Source organism: Moschus berezovskii, chromosome 1 (genome assembly GCF_049115385.1).
Source record: "Moschus berezovskii isolate FMDL1 chromosome 1, NW_MosBer_1.0, whole genome shotgun sequence".
Lineage (NCBI taxonomy): Eukaryota > Metazoa > Chordata > Mammalia > Artiodactyla > Moschidae > Moschus > Moschus berezovskii.
In genome coordinates this window covers 140,228,624-140,246,201 of record NC_142460.1, presented here as the reverse complement: position 1 = coordinate 140,246,201, position 17,578 = coordinate 140,228,624, and the positions used below count along the sequence as shown (strand labels likewise).

Here is a 17,578-nt window from a genome sequence, read left to right as displayed (position 1 = left end):
GCAATGCCAAAGAATGCTCAAACTACCGGACAATTGCACTCATCTCACACGCTGGTGAAGTCATGCTCAAAATTCTCCAAGCCAGGCTTCAGCAGTATGTAAACTGTGAACTCCCAGATGTTCAAGCAGGTTTTAGAAAAGGCAGAGGCACCAGAGATCAAATTGCCAACATCGGCTGGATCATGGAGAAAGCAAGAGAGTTTCAGAAAAACATCTATTTCTGCTTCTTTGACTATGCCAAAGCCTTTGACTGTGTGGATCACAATAAACTGTGGAACATTCTGAAAGAGATGGGAATACCAGACCACCTGACCTGCCTCTTGAGAAACCTGCATGCAGGTCAGGAAGCAACTGTTAGAACTGGACATGGAACAACAGACTGGTTCCAAATAGGAAAAGGAGTACGTCAAGGTTGTATATTGTCACCCTGCTTATTTAACTTCTATGCAGAGTACATCATGAGGAATGCTGGGCTGGAAGAAGCACAAGCTGGAATCAAGATTGCTGGGAGAAATATCAATAACCTCAGATATGCAGATGACACTACCCTTATGGCAGAAAGTGAAGAGGAACTCAAAAGCCTCTTGATGAAAGTGAAAGAGGAGAGTGAAAAGGTTGGCTTGAAGCTCAGCATTCAGAAAACAAAGATCATGGCATCTGGTCCCATCACTTCATGGGAAATAGATGGGGAAACAGTGTCAGGCTTTATTTTTTTGGGCTCCAAAATCACTGCGGATGCTGATTGCAGCCATGAAATTAAAAGACGCTTGCTCCTTGGAAGGAAAGTTATGACCAACCTTGATAGTATATTAAAAAGCAGAGACATTACTTTGCCAACCCAGGTCCGTCTAGTCAAGGCAATGGTTTTTCCCGTGGTCATGTATGGATGTGAGAGTTGGACTGTGAAGAAGGCTGATCGCCGAAGAATCGATGCTTTTGAACTGTGGTGTTGGAGAAGACTCTTGAGAGTCCCTTATACTGCAAGGAGATCCAACCAGTCCATTCTAAAGGAGATCAACCCTGGATGTTCATTGGAGGGACTGATGCTAAAGCTGAAACTCCAATACTTTGGCCACCTCATGCGACGAGTTGACTCACTGGAAAAGACTCTGATGCTGGGAAAGGTTGGGGGCGGGAGGAGAAGGGGACGACGGAGAATGAGATGGCTGGATGGCATCACCGACTCGATGGACATGAGTTTGAGTGTACTCCGGGAGTTGGTGATGGACAGGGAGGCCTGGCGTGCTGTGATTCATGGGGTCGCGGAGAGTCGGACATGACTGAGCGACTGAACTGAACTGATGGTTTTGTCATGTACGGATGTGAGAGTTGGACCATAAAAAGACTGACAGCTGAAGAATTGATGCTTTCGGTTTGTGGTGCTGGAGAAGACTCTTGAGAGTCCCTTGAACTTCAACGAGATCAAAACAGTCAATCCTAAAGGAAATCAACCCTGAATATTCATTGGAAGGACTGATGTTGAAGCTTCAATACTTTGGCCACCTGATAGAAAGAGCTGACTCATTGGAAAAGACCCTGATGATGGGAAGATGGGCACAAAGAGAAGAGGGCAACACAGTGAAGAGATGGTTAGATAACATTCCCAACTCCATGGGCGTGAATATCACCATCCAGAGATAGTGAAGGACAGAAAAGCCTGGTGTGCTGCAGTCCATAGGATCGCACCCACCCACCCACACCCCTACCTCTCTGTATCCCATAGGATTGTTATAAGAATTCAGTGAGATAATACTCATTACTCACGAAGCATCAGTGTGATATTGAAAGAGTGGAAAGCCCTCAATAAATGTGCACACATGCCTGCATGCTAAGTCGCTTCAGTCGTGTCTGACTCTGTGTGACCCTATGGACAGCAGCCCACCGGGCTCCTCTGTCCACAGGATTCTCTAGGCAAGATTACTGGAGGGGATTGCCATTTCCTTCTCTGAAATAAATGTGAGCAGTTGTTAAATACTGGAAAAGCAGATAGATTGCTATCTCTTACCATTGCTCCCACTCACTTAGCAGTATGTCTCCATGGCTTTTCCATGTCAGATTTTTTTTTTTTTTGATGTGGATCATTTTTAAAATCTTTATTGATTTTGTTACAACATTGCTTCTGTTTTATGTTTTGGTTTTTTTCGGCCACAAGGCATGTGGGATCTTAGCTCGCTGACCAGGGATTTAACCCACACTCCCTGCATTGAAGGGTGAACTCTTAACCACTGGACTGCCAGGTTCTGGACCCCCTGTCAGTTCTTAAAGCTCATTTCTCTTTTGAATAGTTGCATTTCATCCCATTGAAGGAGAGAATCATTAAAGGTTATTTGGATTATTTCATATTTTTCCATCATTATAAATACCTCATACTCTTAATCCCTGCTCCTCCAACGTTCCCCTGAAAACTTTTTGAAGGTTGTGTTTTGAGATTGGTCTCAGTACCACTGCTGTAATTATTTCCATTGTTTTATAAACACTTGTTCAGTGGGGTATCAGGCAGAATTTGTGCTCATTTAACGTAAAACTAAATAATTATTGGACATCCAGTCCTATAAATTGAAAAATTGAGGGCAGCAGGGATGAATTATCTCAGATAAGAAAGAGGAAACTGCCTGAGAGCCTTTATTGAAAACTTCTTATGGCCCGTCTCTCAGAAACTCAAACCTGAACTCATGAGCTGGCGTGTAATTGTAGAAAGTGCACAGAAGCCAGCCTGGAGAGGTTTCTCATTTATATTCAGTGAAATGCCTTTTGCCTGAAATTGTTCCTCCTTATACTGCAGTTTAGTTTGTGTGCATAAAAACTTCTCTTGGTCATGATCAGTGCTGGGAAGCCGCCTCTCCTGCCTTCCTGCTTCACACCTTCTCCCTCCAACCCCCACAGTCTCAACTGCAAGAGCCCACATCCCATCAGGGCACGCCTTTGGTGGCACCCACTGGGAGAGATTTTGATTGAGATTTGCTCATGGCCTGCAAGGCCCTCTCTGCCCTGGCTGGTCTTTGCCTGGGTCTCTTACTGTGTTTCCTGTGCTCTCAGACTCACTCCTTCTGTTGCAGCTGAGTCAGCCTTCTTGCTGCCTCTGCTCCTCCTCCTCCTCGTCCTCCCTCTTCAACATGTCAGTCTCACCTTGAAACCTTTGCAGATGCTCTTCGTCCCAGTGTTTGCCTCACTTTGTTCAGGTCTCCTGTTCTGGTTCCTCCGTCTTCACTGTGACCATGCCTGGTCACTTCATCCACGGGGCACACCCCCTTAGGCCCTGTACTGCCCCAGCCCATTCTGGTTTTTGGCTCCTTCCCCAGGACTATGAGCTCCTGAAGTCAAGCACTTTGTCATATTAACGACTCTGTTGCCAGCACCTCGCACAATGGAAGTACTCAATAAATTCTTGTTGAACTAATGAAGGGATCAAGGAAGCAGAGATGCTTATAGAATTTCATGTATGATATTTTTTTTTTTTGAGGCTTTAGTCTGAGTATCGATGACAGCAACAAAGAGCAGAGCACGTAAGCTTTCAAAGAGTTCAGAAAAACTATCTTTCAGAGCATAGGCTTGTAATGGTTTCTGAGAAATTCTCAAAAAACAGAAATACCATGGCTTGATTTCTCACCTTTGATAACTGTCCTTGGCTTTTTGATTTTACTCTTGTGTTTATATCCTGTGTCATGAAAGTGGTTTTGAGTCTTTATTCTCATTTTCTCACATTCCCACTTGCAGAGTGCTTCCCCTCCTGCCCTTCCTCCCCCCTCACAGTCTTACAGAATATTCAGGCTGCCTTCTCTCTCGGGGCATAGGAAGTATATGGCTGGCTCATCCAAGATCATTCCTGTCTCTAAAGAGGGGTCTGAGCAGTGGTTTCAAGCTTTTTCTTGGCTTCTGGTCTGGGCTCCAGGGCTTTTCAGGGGAGCTGGAGTTCTTGTCTCAACCTCATTAAGAGCCCTTCCGTTTCCATCTGTCTAGTGTATGAGTGTTCCCTATAAGACTTTGAGTAAGGTGTGCCTCATGAATAAAACAGTATCAGAACACTTCTGATGTTGAGATGTCTCTTCCCTTTTCAGGGAATAATGAGAGGACTTGGAACAGGGAGGGTCTTGTATCCCTGAGAATTGAAGGTGGCAGACAAAGGCAAGGGTGGCCTGTTCTCCATGATTCTGCCTAGTTCTGATCCAAGGAGACGTTTGATTGATGTCTGTGCCTTAAACTTAATTACAGGAATTCGTGAGCCATTGGCCTAGACTTTGCTGGGCGGTGTACACAGGTGCCTTGGCTTTGCTGCCACCTTCCTTTGTCTTTTCTCAGTTCCTCCTTTCTCCTGAGTGCTTCTGGTTGTATGGAAGTTTTATGCTACCGGTTGCTCCTGGCACTGTGCATTTGGGGAAGGCTCATCTGATTTCTGTTAAATCTTTGATTTTCCTGCGTGCCCTCAAGGATTTCCAAGTCTTTTAAAATCCTCCATTACAATGAGAACATGAACTCATCAAAGTAAAAATGTAAACAAACTTGTAAAGTGTTTGAGCTTGTCATTGAATGTATCTGGAAATTCCAAACAGAAGTTTCTGGTCTCATTCACAGTACCCACCCAAATAGAAAGCAGTTAGTTGTTGAATGAGTGAACTTAGCATTAAACACAGGCTGCCTCGACTCTGGATACAGCTATCTTTGCACAAGAGCACTTGTATAATAGTTCAGTCCCTTATTTGTGGTGGTGTGTGTGCATTTTTGACTGCCACATTTATCTCAGCCCTATGAAATGGGGTTGCTGCATGTGATTTTCCTTGAATATTCTTTTGTATTCTAGCTCTTCAAAGTAAATGAAGGAGTGAATAAGTAAGTGACATGAACAAATCAGTGGAAAGGAACTCCAGACATAGGAGAAAAGCTTTAAGACTTCGTGGCTTGGCACAGGGGAAAACGAAGTATATAAACAGGGGTAGTTGGGTGTCCGGTAAGGAGAAAGGTACGAGTCAGAACAAAAAGTTGCTGTAGATGTGACATTTGTGAGGAAGAAGTGACCTCTCAGTCAGAAAGTGGCATTCTCATGGCCAGGTGGACACACCTTGCAGCTTGTGGAATCTTAGTTTCCAGACTAGAGTTCAAACCTGGACAGTGAGAGCTCAGAGTCCTAACCACTGGACCACCAGAGAGTTCCCTAAGGTTCGTCATTATAAACTCCTTCCTCACTGAATCAATCTAGCTTCTCGTGGGATCCTTTCAGTGTGATTTAATAGGGATTTTGGGGAAAGCAGGGATTCCCTGATGGCTCGGCTGGTAAAGAATCTGCCTGAAATGCAGGAGACCCTGGTTCGATTCCTGGTTCGGGAAGGTCCACTGGAGAAGGGAACGGCTACCCACTCCAGTATTATGGCTTGGAGAATGTGGACTGTGTAGTCCATGGTGTCGCAAAGAGTTGGACCTGACTGAGCGACTTTCGCTTTCACTTGGGGAAAGCTAGGATTTACTTCATGGCTGACGGTGAGTTGTATCAATGCTGTGAAGTACAGGAGAACTGTTCTAATTAAGTGATGTGGGCAGCTCATTCTAGACTGTGAACAGTGAAAGTGAAAGTCGCTCAGTCATGTCCGATTCTTTGCAGCCCTATGGACTATACAGTCCATGGAATTCTCCAGGCCAGAATACTGGAGTGGGTAGCCTTTCCCTTTTTCAGGGGATCTTCCCAACCCAGGGATCAAACCCGGGTCTCCTGCATTGCAGGCAGATTTTTTACCTGCTGAGCCACAAGGGAAGCCCAAGAATAGTGGAGTGGGTAGCCTGTCCCTTCTCCAGCGGATCTAGCTATCAGGGAAGCCCATTCTAGACTGTATTTCTTGAATATTAGAGTTTCTTACATTCTTTACATGAACAGTTTATTTTGACTATTATTGGAACCATTAAGTATTTCAGGGAATATTAATATATGACTTAGGACAATATCTCTTACTGGGAGTTTGTGTGTGTGTGTCTGTGTGCTACGTTTATTCTTTTTGACCTTTGGCTGTAGAAAGGATTGTACACTTTCAGTTCAGTTCAGTTCAGTCGCTCAGTCGTGTCCGACTCTCAGCGACTCCATGCCTCACAGCACTCCAGGCCTCCCTGTCCATCACCAACTCCCGGAGTTCACTCAAACTCATGTCCACAGAGTCGGTGATGCCATCCAACCATCTCATTCTCTGTCGTCCCCTTCTCCTCCCGCCCTTAGGAACGCATAAAAAATAATGGAGTGCTATTAAGGAAATAATGGTAATTGAACCGCTTGATGAGAAAAGGAATTTAAATATGTAACTTAACCAAATTCAAGTATCTAGATACAAACCCTTCTTTTCTCTTTAAAAAGAAAGAACAGAAGCTTTATATGGCACTTTCTCTTGTTTTCAACCTAAATTATAAATAACTACTGTTATTTCCAAGAGCTGTTAGCTTGTGAAGCTGAACAATCATTAAAAATAGAAAACTTGCAAGCTACAAATGAGTGCCTAAGTTTTTGTTTAGCTATAGTTTTCCTATAGCATTTCCTCAGTTGTAGTGTGGAAACTTAATCTAAAGCAGAGGAATAAGAAATGAGCCTTGCTAAACAAAGAGCGTATTTTGGTTCAAAACTATTAAGGAAGCTCTTAAGATTCCCAGGTGGTGCTAATGGTAAAGAATCTGCCTGCCAATGAAGGAGACACGAGAGGCATGGGTTCAGTCCCTGGGTTGGGAAGATCCCCTGGTGGAGGAAAATGGCAACGTAGATCAACTGTATTACTAAGTACTTATGAAATGCTCTGTGATCCTAGTTAATTTATTAATTTCCCCAAGCTCCAATTAACTGGGAAAGAATATTTTTACTATTCTCAATTCTTCATTTTCTTAGTGAAATCTCAAATAGACTTTATGTGAATAGCAGGAACGCTTGTCTTTATTTTTTGAATTGACAGGTTTTCCAGGTAAAGTATTAGTAAAATATTAGTAAAATATTTTAAAAAGTCATCTAAATCCTACAAAACAATGAGAATGTTTTAGGCTATAGAAAATATGTCTCCTGAGAGTAAGGTTTGTTTTTTTTTTTTTTTTAACATTTATTACTCACTGTAGAGTCTGTTTTCAGTAGAACTGCTGTGAATCATTGAATGTTTTTCTGGAGTCTGACTCATTAAAGAGAATTCAGTCTACACTAATGACGTGGTAATTGTTGTAATGTGTGCACCAAGAAGAAAAAGTGTGAGCACAGTGTCCTCCTTTTTTTTTTTTCCTGTGCTGGCTTAAACGGTTAACTTGTATAGAAATACAAACTGTGGATGATCCCTGTCCTAATCAAAAGCTTATCATAAGACAGGGCCATAACAACAGTTCTGAACAGATGTTTCCAGTTTGCTCCTTTGGGCTACAATCATGACTTTATTCCTGTCATCTGAACAGATGTTTCCAGTTTGCTCCTTTGGGCTACAATCATGACTTTATTCCTGTCAGTAGGTTTTTGATCCACAATGTCCCTGAGGCTGAACAAATGCCCCTCCAACAGGCTTTCAAAATACATTTCTCTTAACCTGTGGGGCATTTATAAGTGAATCAGCAGTGTTTATAGAGCACTTGTTCTCTGCAAAGATCTATTACCAGAAGAAGGGGAGAAGTTGAAGAAGCAATTCAGGATGGAGCGTATGCCTCAATATAAAATTGAAGCCATAAAGCTTCCAGAGGAAAACAGAATATGTTCCCAATGTTGGATAAGTGAGGATTTCTTAGGATATAAAAAGCACTAAACCATAAAATAAAAAATTAATAAATGAAAATTTATAAAAATTTAAATCTTTCATTTTTCCTTAGATAGCACTAAGAAAATGAAAGGTGAGCAATAGATTGAGAGGGAATATTCACAATTTATATCACTGTTAAAGGACTCAGACTACTTAAAGAACTCTTATAACTCTCTAATAAAAAAGGCAAAGAACTGTAAAAAAAAAAAAAAAATACCCGAAAAGCTGAAATGAATAAATCACAAAGATGTTTGACCCAGGAACACATAAAAAGATGCTCAGCATCATTGGTCAGCAGGGAAATGCAAATTAAAATGATGAGATCCTACTTTATCTTCATTAGTTCAGTTCAGTTCAGTCGCTCAGTCTTGTCCGACTCTCCGCGACCCCATGAATCACAGCACGCCAGGCCTCCCTGTCCATCACCAACTCCCGGAGTTCACTCAAACTCATGTCCACAGAGTCGGTGATGCCATCCAGCCATCTCATTCTCGGTCGTCCCCTTCTCCTCCCGCCCCCAACCTTTCCCAGCATCAGAGTCTTTTCCAGTGAGTCAACTCGTCTCATGAGGTGGCCAAAGTATTAGAGTTTCAGCTTTAGCATCAGTCCCTCCAATGAACATCCAGGATTGATCTCCTTTAGAATGGACTGGTTGGATCTCCTTGCAGTATAAGGGACTCTCAAGAGTCTTCTCCAACACCACAGTTCAAAAGCATCAATTTTTCGGCGATCAGCTTTCTTCACAGTCCAACTCTCACATCCATACATGACCACGGGAAAAACCATTGCCTTGACTAGACGGACCTTGGTCGGCAAAGTAATGTCTCTGCTTTTTAATATACTATCAAGGTTGGTCATAACTTTCCTTCCAAGGAGCAAGCGTCTTTTAATTTCATGGCTGCAATCAGCATCTGCAGTGATTTTGGAGCCCAAAAAAACAAAGTCTGACACTGTTTCCACTGTTTTTCCATCTATTTCCCATGAAGTGATGGGACCAGATGCCATGATCTTTGTTTTCTGAATGTTGAGCTTCAAGCCAACCTTTTCACTCTCCTCTTTCACTTTCATCAAGAGGCTTTTGAGTTCCTCTTCACTTTCTGCCATAAGGGTAGTGTCATCTGCATATCTGAGGTTATTGATATTTCTCCCAGCAATCTTGATTCCAGCTTGTGCTTCTTCCAGCCCAGCGTTCCTCATGATGTACTCTGCATATAAGTTAAATAAGCAAGGTGACAATATACAACCTTGACGCACTCCTTTTCCTATTTGGAACCAGTCTGTTGTTCCATGACCAGTTCTAACTGTTGCTTCCTGACCTGCATACAGGTTTCTCAAGAGGCAGGTCAGGTGGTCTGGGATTCCCATCTCTTTCAGAATGTTCCACAGTTTATTGTGATCCACACAGTCAAAGGCTTTGGCATAGTCAATGAAGCAGAAATAGATGTTTTTCTGAAACTCTCTTGCTTTCTCCATGATCCAGCGGATGTTGGCAATTTGATCTCTGGTGCCTCTGCCTTTTCTAAAACCTGCTTGAACATCTGGGAGTTCACGGTTTACATACTGCTGAAGCCTGGCTTGGAGAATTTTGAGCATGACTTTACTAGCGTGTGAGATGAGTGCAATTGTGCGGTAGTTTGAGCATTCTTTGGCATTAGAATGGCAGAAAAATAAAATAAGTACAGAAAGGCTGAGAACACTACCTATTGACAAGAAAATGGAACAGTAAATAGTTCATACATATTGGAGTGTAAACTAGAAATCCTACTTTGGAAAACAGTTTGGTGACTTCTTATCAAGTTAAACATATGACTACTTATGAGCTAGCAATTTAACTCCTAGGTATTCACCTAAGAGAAATGAAAGCATATATCCACAAAAAAGACTCACTGCAATGTGCATAGGAGCTTTATTCATAATAATCAAAGACTGACCCAAATGTTCATCAGATTAAAATGAGTAAGCAAATTATCATATACTTAGGGACTGTCACTTAGTTATCAAAAGAAACGATACGTGTCAACAATATGAATATATCTCAAAACAATATGTTGAGCCAAAGAAGTCAGAAAGGAGTATGAACTATGTGACTCTATTTAAATGCAGTTCTACTGCAGATAAAATTGAGCTCTAGGGACAGACATCAGGAACGTGGACACCAGTGACTGGAAAGGAGCACAGGGAACTTTTGTGATGGAAAATACTGTATTGTGGTAATTTGAGTGGTGTTTACCTGGGGTCAAACTCATTGAATTTACATTTAAAATGTTTTCCTTTTTATTGTAGGTAGTTTATACCTGAGCCTAAATTCAGTGGGGAAGAAATCAAAGCTGTAAAACTTGCCCCTGGAGCAGTAAGGATATTGAGCAGACAGGATGCAGTTGTAAACTACATGTAAATGACACAGTATGTTAGAAGGATAGCAGAGCTACACAAAGGATGCATCCTATGACTGCAGAGGAAAAAGCAGATCAGATGGGAAAGGTTCTCTAGACCATAGGTGGTTTGTGTTGTGTTTGAAGACAGAAATTAATATATGTTAGAGATTGGGATTGATGGGAAAATATTGTAAACAAGGTTAGGGTCTGATGACAAAGGGTCAAGATTAAAAAAAAGACATGTTTTGAGGTCAATCAGCATATTAATTGAATCTGTTCACCTACTCAGTTTTTCATGTCCCAGCCCTCTATTGGTGTATCACTTTCCTCTTTCAAGAAAGTGAAAGTCGCTTCAGTCATGTCCAACTCTTTGCAACCCCGTGTGTAGCCTGCCAGGCTCCTCTGTCCATGGAATTCTTCAGGCCAGAATACTGGAGTGGGTAGCCATTCTCTTCTCCAGGGGATCTTCAAACCCAGAGATTGAACCCAGGTCTCCCACATTGCAGGGGGATTCTTAACATCTGAACCACCAAGGAAACCCTCTTTCAAGACTCAGTCTAGTTCCATTCCTTCCGTCTGTTCATCGCTCTAGCACACCGTGTCCTTTACTATTTCTGAGCTCCTGTTTTAACTACACAGCATAGCACTTAACTTTTCATAGGTTATATTCTACACGTTGAGTGTGTATTTTTTCAGAATGTATTTTCTGGGGGAAGGTGGAAGGTGGCTTTTCCTTTACTGCCGTAAGTGAAAGGCAGAGTCCACAATCAACTGTTAGTTATGGGTTTTGAATTCAGGTTTGATAGATGTTCAGGAGAGGACATCTGTTGGAATGTACAATAGATTTACTACGTTAAGAGTGCCATTAACACTATATTATATGTAGTGTTATATGTACATATGCTGCATTATATGTATACGTGTAAGCATGTTAATGGCTATAATTTTTTGACTGTCAACTATGTACCAGGCATTATGATAACTATTACAATAGTTTTTCTTAGGTATTTTTATTCTGTTTATACAGAGGAGTAAACTGAGGCGGCACAGGTTAAGTAACAAGCTGGAATTTGAATATATTTCATTGGCTTCCACTGTTCTTGTAGTCATCAAACCACTGTATTTGTGTTACTGACAAATAACTTCATGTTAGTGATGGCAGCAGTAAATGTCGCTTGTACTCTTATGTCATGCCAGTCACTCTTTGGACACTTTGTACATATTAATTCATTTGACTCCCATGAGAAGTGAGGGAAATGATTTGTATAGTCATTAAGGAACTCTATCAGGGTCATATCAGAGTAAGCAGTATGGAGTCAAGATCTGAACTAGTCTGATTGCAGAATACACGGTCTTTGCTCTTTATTGTTATGCTCTACTGCTTGGCTTTGTGAACATAAGGACTGGCAGACTCTCTTAGTGAGAGTAAGGCATGCACTTTTCCTTGGGTGGGGTAGGAATAGGAATGGATTGATAAAAACTACTGAGGCAGAATGTTGTTTCCATGACATATTTAGTTAGTTCCTTAGATTAAAGTTCTCCTTATTGCCATTCATCCATAAAATGTTTGTGGAGAAACTTTACTCTGTCTTTTCCTTATTAGGTTAAGACAGATTCCATTCTGTTGAGGGCTTAAGAGTCTAGGTCTGGGTTTTTGTTTTTTTTTTTAACTCTTGTGGCTTCTCAAGTATTTAAAAATTCTCATACTACTTGAACTAAACTAAGAAACTGGACATGACTGGCAATATGCTACAGTTATTTATGAAGGAAAATTAATTACAGAACTCTCATCAACAGAAGCATATTCAAGAAAAAATATCTTGCCACAACACCAAAAAATAAGGCAATAAAGTTATGTATTTTAAGTTAAAATAATGTATTTAAAGGAAATAGTTATCCTTTTCTTAAAGTTATTAAGAGGTTTTCCAAGTGGCCTAGTGGTAAAGAATACTCCTGCTAAGCAGGAGTCGGGGATTTTATCCCGGGGTCGGGAAGATCCCCTGGAGAAGGAATGGCAACCCACTCCGATATTCTCCATGGGAAATCCCGTGGACAGAGCTTGGTGGGCTACAGTCTACAGGGACACAAAAAGCAGACATGACTTAGCGACGAAACAACAACATCAAACATGATTCCTGCTTAGTCTGATTTTTTGGTTAACCAGCCACCTGCTTCAGGGACCCTGGTGACCAGGACTGCTTGTATTCAAACTCTTTATAAGACTTGGTGATAACAGAGGCAGCAAATCTTACATTTTAGGTTTTCTTTTCCTCTTAGAACATATCCTTTCCCTTCCTTTTTTCACTTCTATAAAGATTTGCAGAGATATTTATAGTCGGGAAAGAAGCAGTGAGATCCTTTGTGCAGAAATGTAACTGGCGGTTTCAGGGGCCAGGAAAGAGAGAGTATAAAAATATTTAGTATTGTTCTCAATATTCCATTTTGTCATACTGCATGTAAGGCTGTCAGTTCCTATTAGGGTTAGGTGGCCTATGTGAGTCAAGTCAGTAAATACTGATTGGCTTCTGAAGAGATTAGGGTCCCCTCCAAATCTCTATGAAGAAAATAAAAATGTAATCTGCTTGTTGCTTAGTTAGTTGCTCAGTTGTGTCAGACTCTTTGTCACCCTTTGAACTGTGACCTGCCAGGCTCCTCTGTCCATGGGGTTTTTCAGGCAAGAATACTAAAGTGGATTGCCATTTCCCCTCCAAAATGTAACCTAATACGTTAAAATATGCCCAAAGATTGTTGTCATACTGAGTAAGTATCATTTTCCAGAGGAGAAAGATTGATGTTGAAAAGGTCTGTGCTTGTATCTGTTAGAATGTAAGCTCCCCGAAGTGAAGGCCTCTTACAAGCAGAGTATCTCTAGTATATAGAATCTTGGCTGCCACACAGTAAGGGATCAGTATTTGTTGAATGAATAAGTGACTGAAATAGCTCTAGAGGAATTTAACCTCTGCACCAGGATGGAAATATTCTTTAGATGAAGCTCCCTGGGAGCTCACTTAACGACCTTTGACCTTAGGGCTGGACTAGCTGGGAAGATCCTCCCTTGATTAAGGAAGGATTAACACACTTCAGGCCAGCTTGGTGTAAGTCAGTCATGTGATAAAAATATGTATGTGATCCTAGAAGATTGAGAATCAGATTATTTTTCCTAGTGATCACACCAAAGTGTAGGATCTCCTATGGGCCAAGTGTGAGATGCCAAATAGCTGATCTTCCTGTTTTTCTTTGAGAGCTTAGCTTCCACAGCAGATATTACCTAACTGAGTAGAAGCCACTGACCCCTTTCTGACTTTTATCTGAAAGATAGAGAGTCAGGACAGGGTATCCGAGGCCTTTAATGCTTTTAAGAAACAGCAGATGGAAGACTTCAGTGAAGAATAAAAAGCCAACAATTTAATTTAGGCTGAGGGAAGACAAAGATTTCAAAGGAATGGAAAATGGATAAGATCCAAAAGCATATGACCAATATTTCACTTTACCTTTAAAAGAACAGGTGGAATGAGAAGCTTTGTGGTAAACTTGTTTTTTCTGTGAATTAATAAAGTTACTACCGCAAAAATAAGACTAGCAGATTACCTACTAGCTTTTCACTTTTCTCTGGTACTAGTTGGGAAAATGAAACTCCCTATAGAGGAAACAGAAGATTTAGTAAAAAGGATTTTGAAGACCTGATAAAAGAGACTTGATACCACATGCTGAGAATTTAAGCCAGGTTTTATATAGTTTGTTGGTGGATACTTTTTTGGTGACGATAGGATACCTCTTCTGAAATAGCCAAACTCCCTAGACTTTCATGAAGCATCTTTCAGTGTTCAGGGTGGCTGTTGGTTTAGTACCAGGACATAGCAGTAGTTATGAAGCTAATTTGAAACCCCTAGTGGTAAACCGAGTCCAACCAATGAAACCCCTTTATAGCATCCAATCTGAAGTGCAAGGATGGCCATATAATTTATTGTCCAAACCAGGACACTTCTGAGGTGGAAAGGGGACACTATTTACAGTTATGTCAGAAAGTCAAAACTGGGGCTGTCCCCGGACTCAGTGACACTACCCAATGGAACTAGAAATGGAACTTGCAACAAAATCACCTGGGAGGCTAGGAAAACACAGGTTTCTGGACTCTACTCCCAAAGTTTTATATTCAGTAGCTTTGGGATCAAAATTGTGCCTGTCTGACAAGTTCATAGATGGTGGTATTACAGCTCATCTGGGGACTGCAGTTTCAGAACTACTGTTCTCCCTAGACAGGCTTGGCACTCTTGTGCTGATGAATGTAATTTTTAGTTGAAAGAAACTCTCCTTAGTGTTAAATCCTTCTCAACCTTCTACATGAGAGGATATCCATGAAGAAGATGACAAAAAAAAAAAACCAAAACTTGTGTTGGCTTTGCTTTGACCTGTGTCTCTGTGGACTGGCCTATTCTTGATTTTCCAGAGACAGCTCTCCTGGAACCAACCCAACTCGCAAAGAAATGTTAACCAAATGAAATAAATGTGACGTTGTTTTCTTACCATAGGGATTTCAGCTTAGGGAAGCCTCAACACCTAGATTCATTCCAGAGACATTTTATAGATTGGACATCCTTATGAGCAACAGTATTCCTGTACTCTTTCCTTTTGCATCTGTAAAAGCAAGAATGGGGCAATAGCAGCTCTACTGGAGCCATCCGAGAAACTTCAGTCAGGGTTCTTGTTCCTGGTGCATCGAAATACAGCTTCAACATGAGCCAGCAGTGTTGACCATCAGTACTCGAAAGTATTGCTTTTGTCATGTTGGACTAAGTGAACTTCCTAAAATTGCATCATCCAGGACTCCTACCGTACTGCAGAAACAAAGCTAGCTCTTTGAATGTTGGAGGAAAAAAAAAAAAACAACAACATACGCACAAAACCCTCAGTACTTTTCAGTTCAGCAGTTGATTTTCAGAAGCATCTTAGATCTAATGGGAAATATTTTGACTCTGTTGGTTTCTCTTCCTTTTTTAATCAAGAATAATGGGAGGATAATATGGTACTTTGTTTTCTTTAGGGCTTCCCTGATGGCTCAGTTGGTAAAGAATCCGCCTGCAATGCAGGAGATCCCAGTTTGATTTCTGGGTCGGGAAGATCCGCTGGAGAAAGGGATAGGCTACTCACTCCAATTCTGTGGCCTGGAGAATTCCATGGACTGCGTAGTCCACGGGGTCGCAAAGAGTCGGATATGACTGAGTGACTTTCACTTTGCTTTTTAAGCGTTTACTCAGCATTTTGCCCTCTCACTTACTGACCTGGATTGAATGAGAAACGTGGATAGGTTTATTAGTAAGGCAGATGTAAATGTGGGAGTCACTGCAGATCAGTGGTTCTTAAAGTGTGGACCCCAGGTCAGCAGCATTACTGTCACCCAGGACTTTGTTAAAATGCAGGTTCTTAAACCCCACTCCCAACTTACTGAAATGGAAACTTTGGGGTGTGGGGCCCAGGAAGATGTGTTTCCACAGGCCCTCCAGGTAATTCTGATGTGTAACAATGTTTGACAGGCACTGTTGTAAGTAATTTTTTGGAGGGGGGGACGCTGTGCCGCATGCAGGAACTTAGTTCCCTGAGTAGGGATTGAACCCGTGCCTCCTGTAGTGGAAGCTAGGAGTTTTAACCACTAGACTGCCAGGAAAGTTTCTGTAAATAGTTTTATGTCATATCTATCTATTTTGGTCTACAAAGGTATTGAAATGTCTAAATTATGCTTTCCAGTGGTCTGATATATAATTATGCACAATCTCCTTTGATTAAATGTCTTTATAAGAATAGTGAAAGCAATGATGATGTTAACCAACGTTTTCTGAATACTTTCTGCAGTTTCATTTTCTGAACGCTATGTTGAAGACTTTACAAGTAATGTCTGATCTTAATTCTGTGCTAATGCCGTCACTGTTGTACAGATAGGGGAATGAGACTCGGGAGCGTGGTAGACTGGCCTCTTAGAGGTGAGTTCTTAGGATTTTGCTGCCTGGTGTACCCTTAGCTGGTTTAATGTGTGTCTCCACTTCGTATTCACCCCCATCCACCCCCCCCCATTCTCCTGATTTTAAGAGACTTTTTCTACTCCTGTCTCCTTCACCCCGTTGTGTCCTATTTAAATATGTCAGGGATGATTATAACTTACTCTTTAGAATAATTTTTCTCTCCAGTGTATGTGTGTAGCATTAGATTGAACATTCTTCTCTCCAGGGAATTTGAAATGCCATCCTACAAGTACGTGACTGAGGATGAAAGTAGTTGAAGAGGGTTGAAGGACATGCTTCAATGAAGAGGATTGGTGACTGGTGGGGCAGGGTGGCAGGGCCAGGAGGAGTGTACCAGTGGGAGGGCTGGGCTGACTGAAAACCTGTAGGGGTCAGACTCCTGCCCTGAATGGAATGCAAGTCCCTTCCTTGTGCCCAGGGGCTCAGGCTCACTGCGCGATCAGCTGGGTGATCTTTGCTGGGTGGTTACATCCTGCCTGCCTGCTTCCTCAAGTGTGAAACGGGCACTTTTTGCATCTCAGCAAACAGGAGTTCTTTCCCCATGCCCTGCCCACTCTCCCTTCCTGGGTCTTCACGCTCAGAGTATCTTGGTGACCCCTCATTTCTTCCTTACTCAGCTGTAACAGGCATGAATGTTATAAGATGGCAGTGTAGTTTATGTGTATGTTGCTGCTGCTAAGTCGCTTCAGTCATGTCCGACTCTGTGCGATCCCATAGACGGCAACCCACCAGGCTCCCCCATCTCCTGGATTCTCCAGGCAAGAACACTGGAGTGGGTTGCCATTTCCTTCTTCAATGCATGAAAGTGAAAAGTGAAAGTGAAGTCGCTCAGTCGTTTCTGACTCTTAGCGACCCCATGGACTGCAGCCTACCAGGCTCTTCTGTCCATGGGATTTTCCTGGCAAGAGTACTGGAGAGGGATGCCGTTGCCTTCTCCATGTGTATGTTACCAGTGTGTGATTGTGTATATGTGTGCATCCTTTTATGTGTATATTTATAGATTTTATTGAAGTATGAAACTTATTTATGTTTACAAATCATAAAATGTTATTTTGATATTTTAGAGTGAATACATTGTTTTATTTATTTTTAAATTACCCAGATTTTTCTGGTGCCAAAGCTGTTTTCAAGTCTATATATTTTAAGAACATGAATGTACAAGCTATAGTTTTTTTTCTTTTTTCTATTTTTCCAGTGTGATCTTTGGCTAATTTTTCTCATGTTTGAAAAAAAGAACATTTCTGGCATGAGATTGGTTGACTCTGCTGACAATGTGGATGTGTAATAATTCCCCTGTGTGTAATTTAAATTTATAATGTTTAAGGTTCTTAAAAATAATTTAGCTGGTTAGTCCTAGACCATTATAAGTAACAGATGAACTTAAAGTTTTGCTATGCATAGGCTAGATGTTTATAGTTCACTTTAAAGGTAAATATATACCTTACTAGGTATTAATAGGGTT

General features: G+C 41.4%; 2 protein-coding genes across 3 annotated transcripts in view; one reads left to right on the top strand and one right to left on the bottom strand.

Moving 5' to 3' along the window:
- MED12L (mediator complex subunit 12L) overlaps positions 1 to 17,578 on the top strand; it is a 378,565-nt gene that overhangs the window by 194,455 nt on the left and 166,532 nt on the right. The window lies entirely within an intron of this gene.
- P2RY14 (purinergic receptor P2Y14) overlaps positions 1 to 17,578 on the bottom strand; it is a 65,929-nt gene that overhangs the window by 47,660 nt on the left and 691 nt on the right. The gene's annotated exons all lie outside the window — the stretch shown is intronic.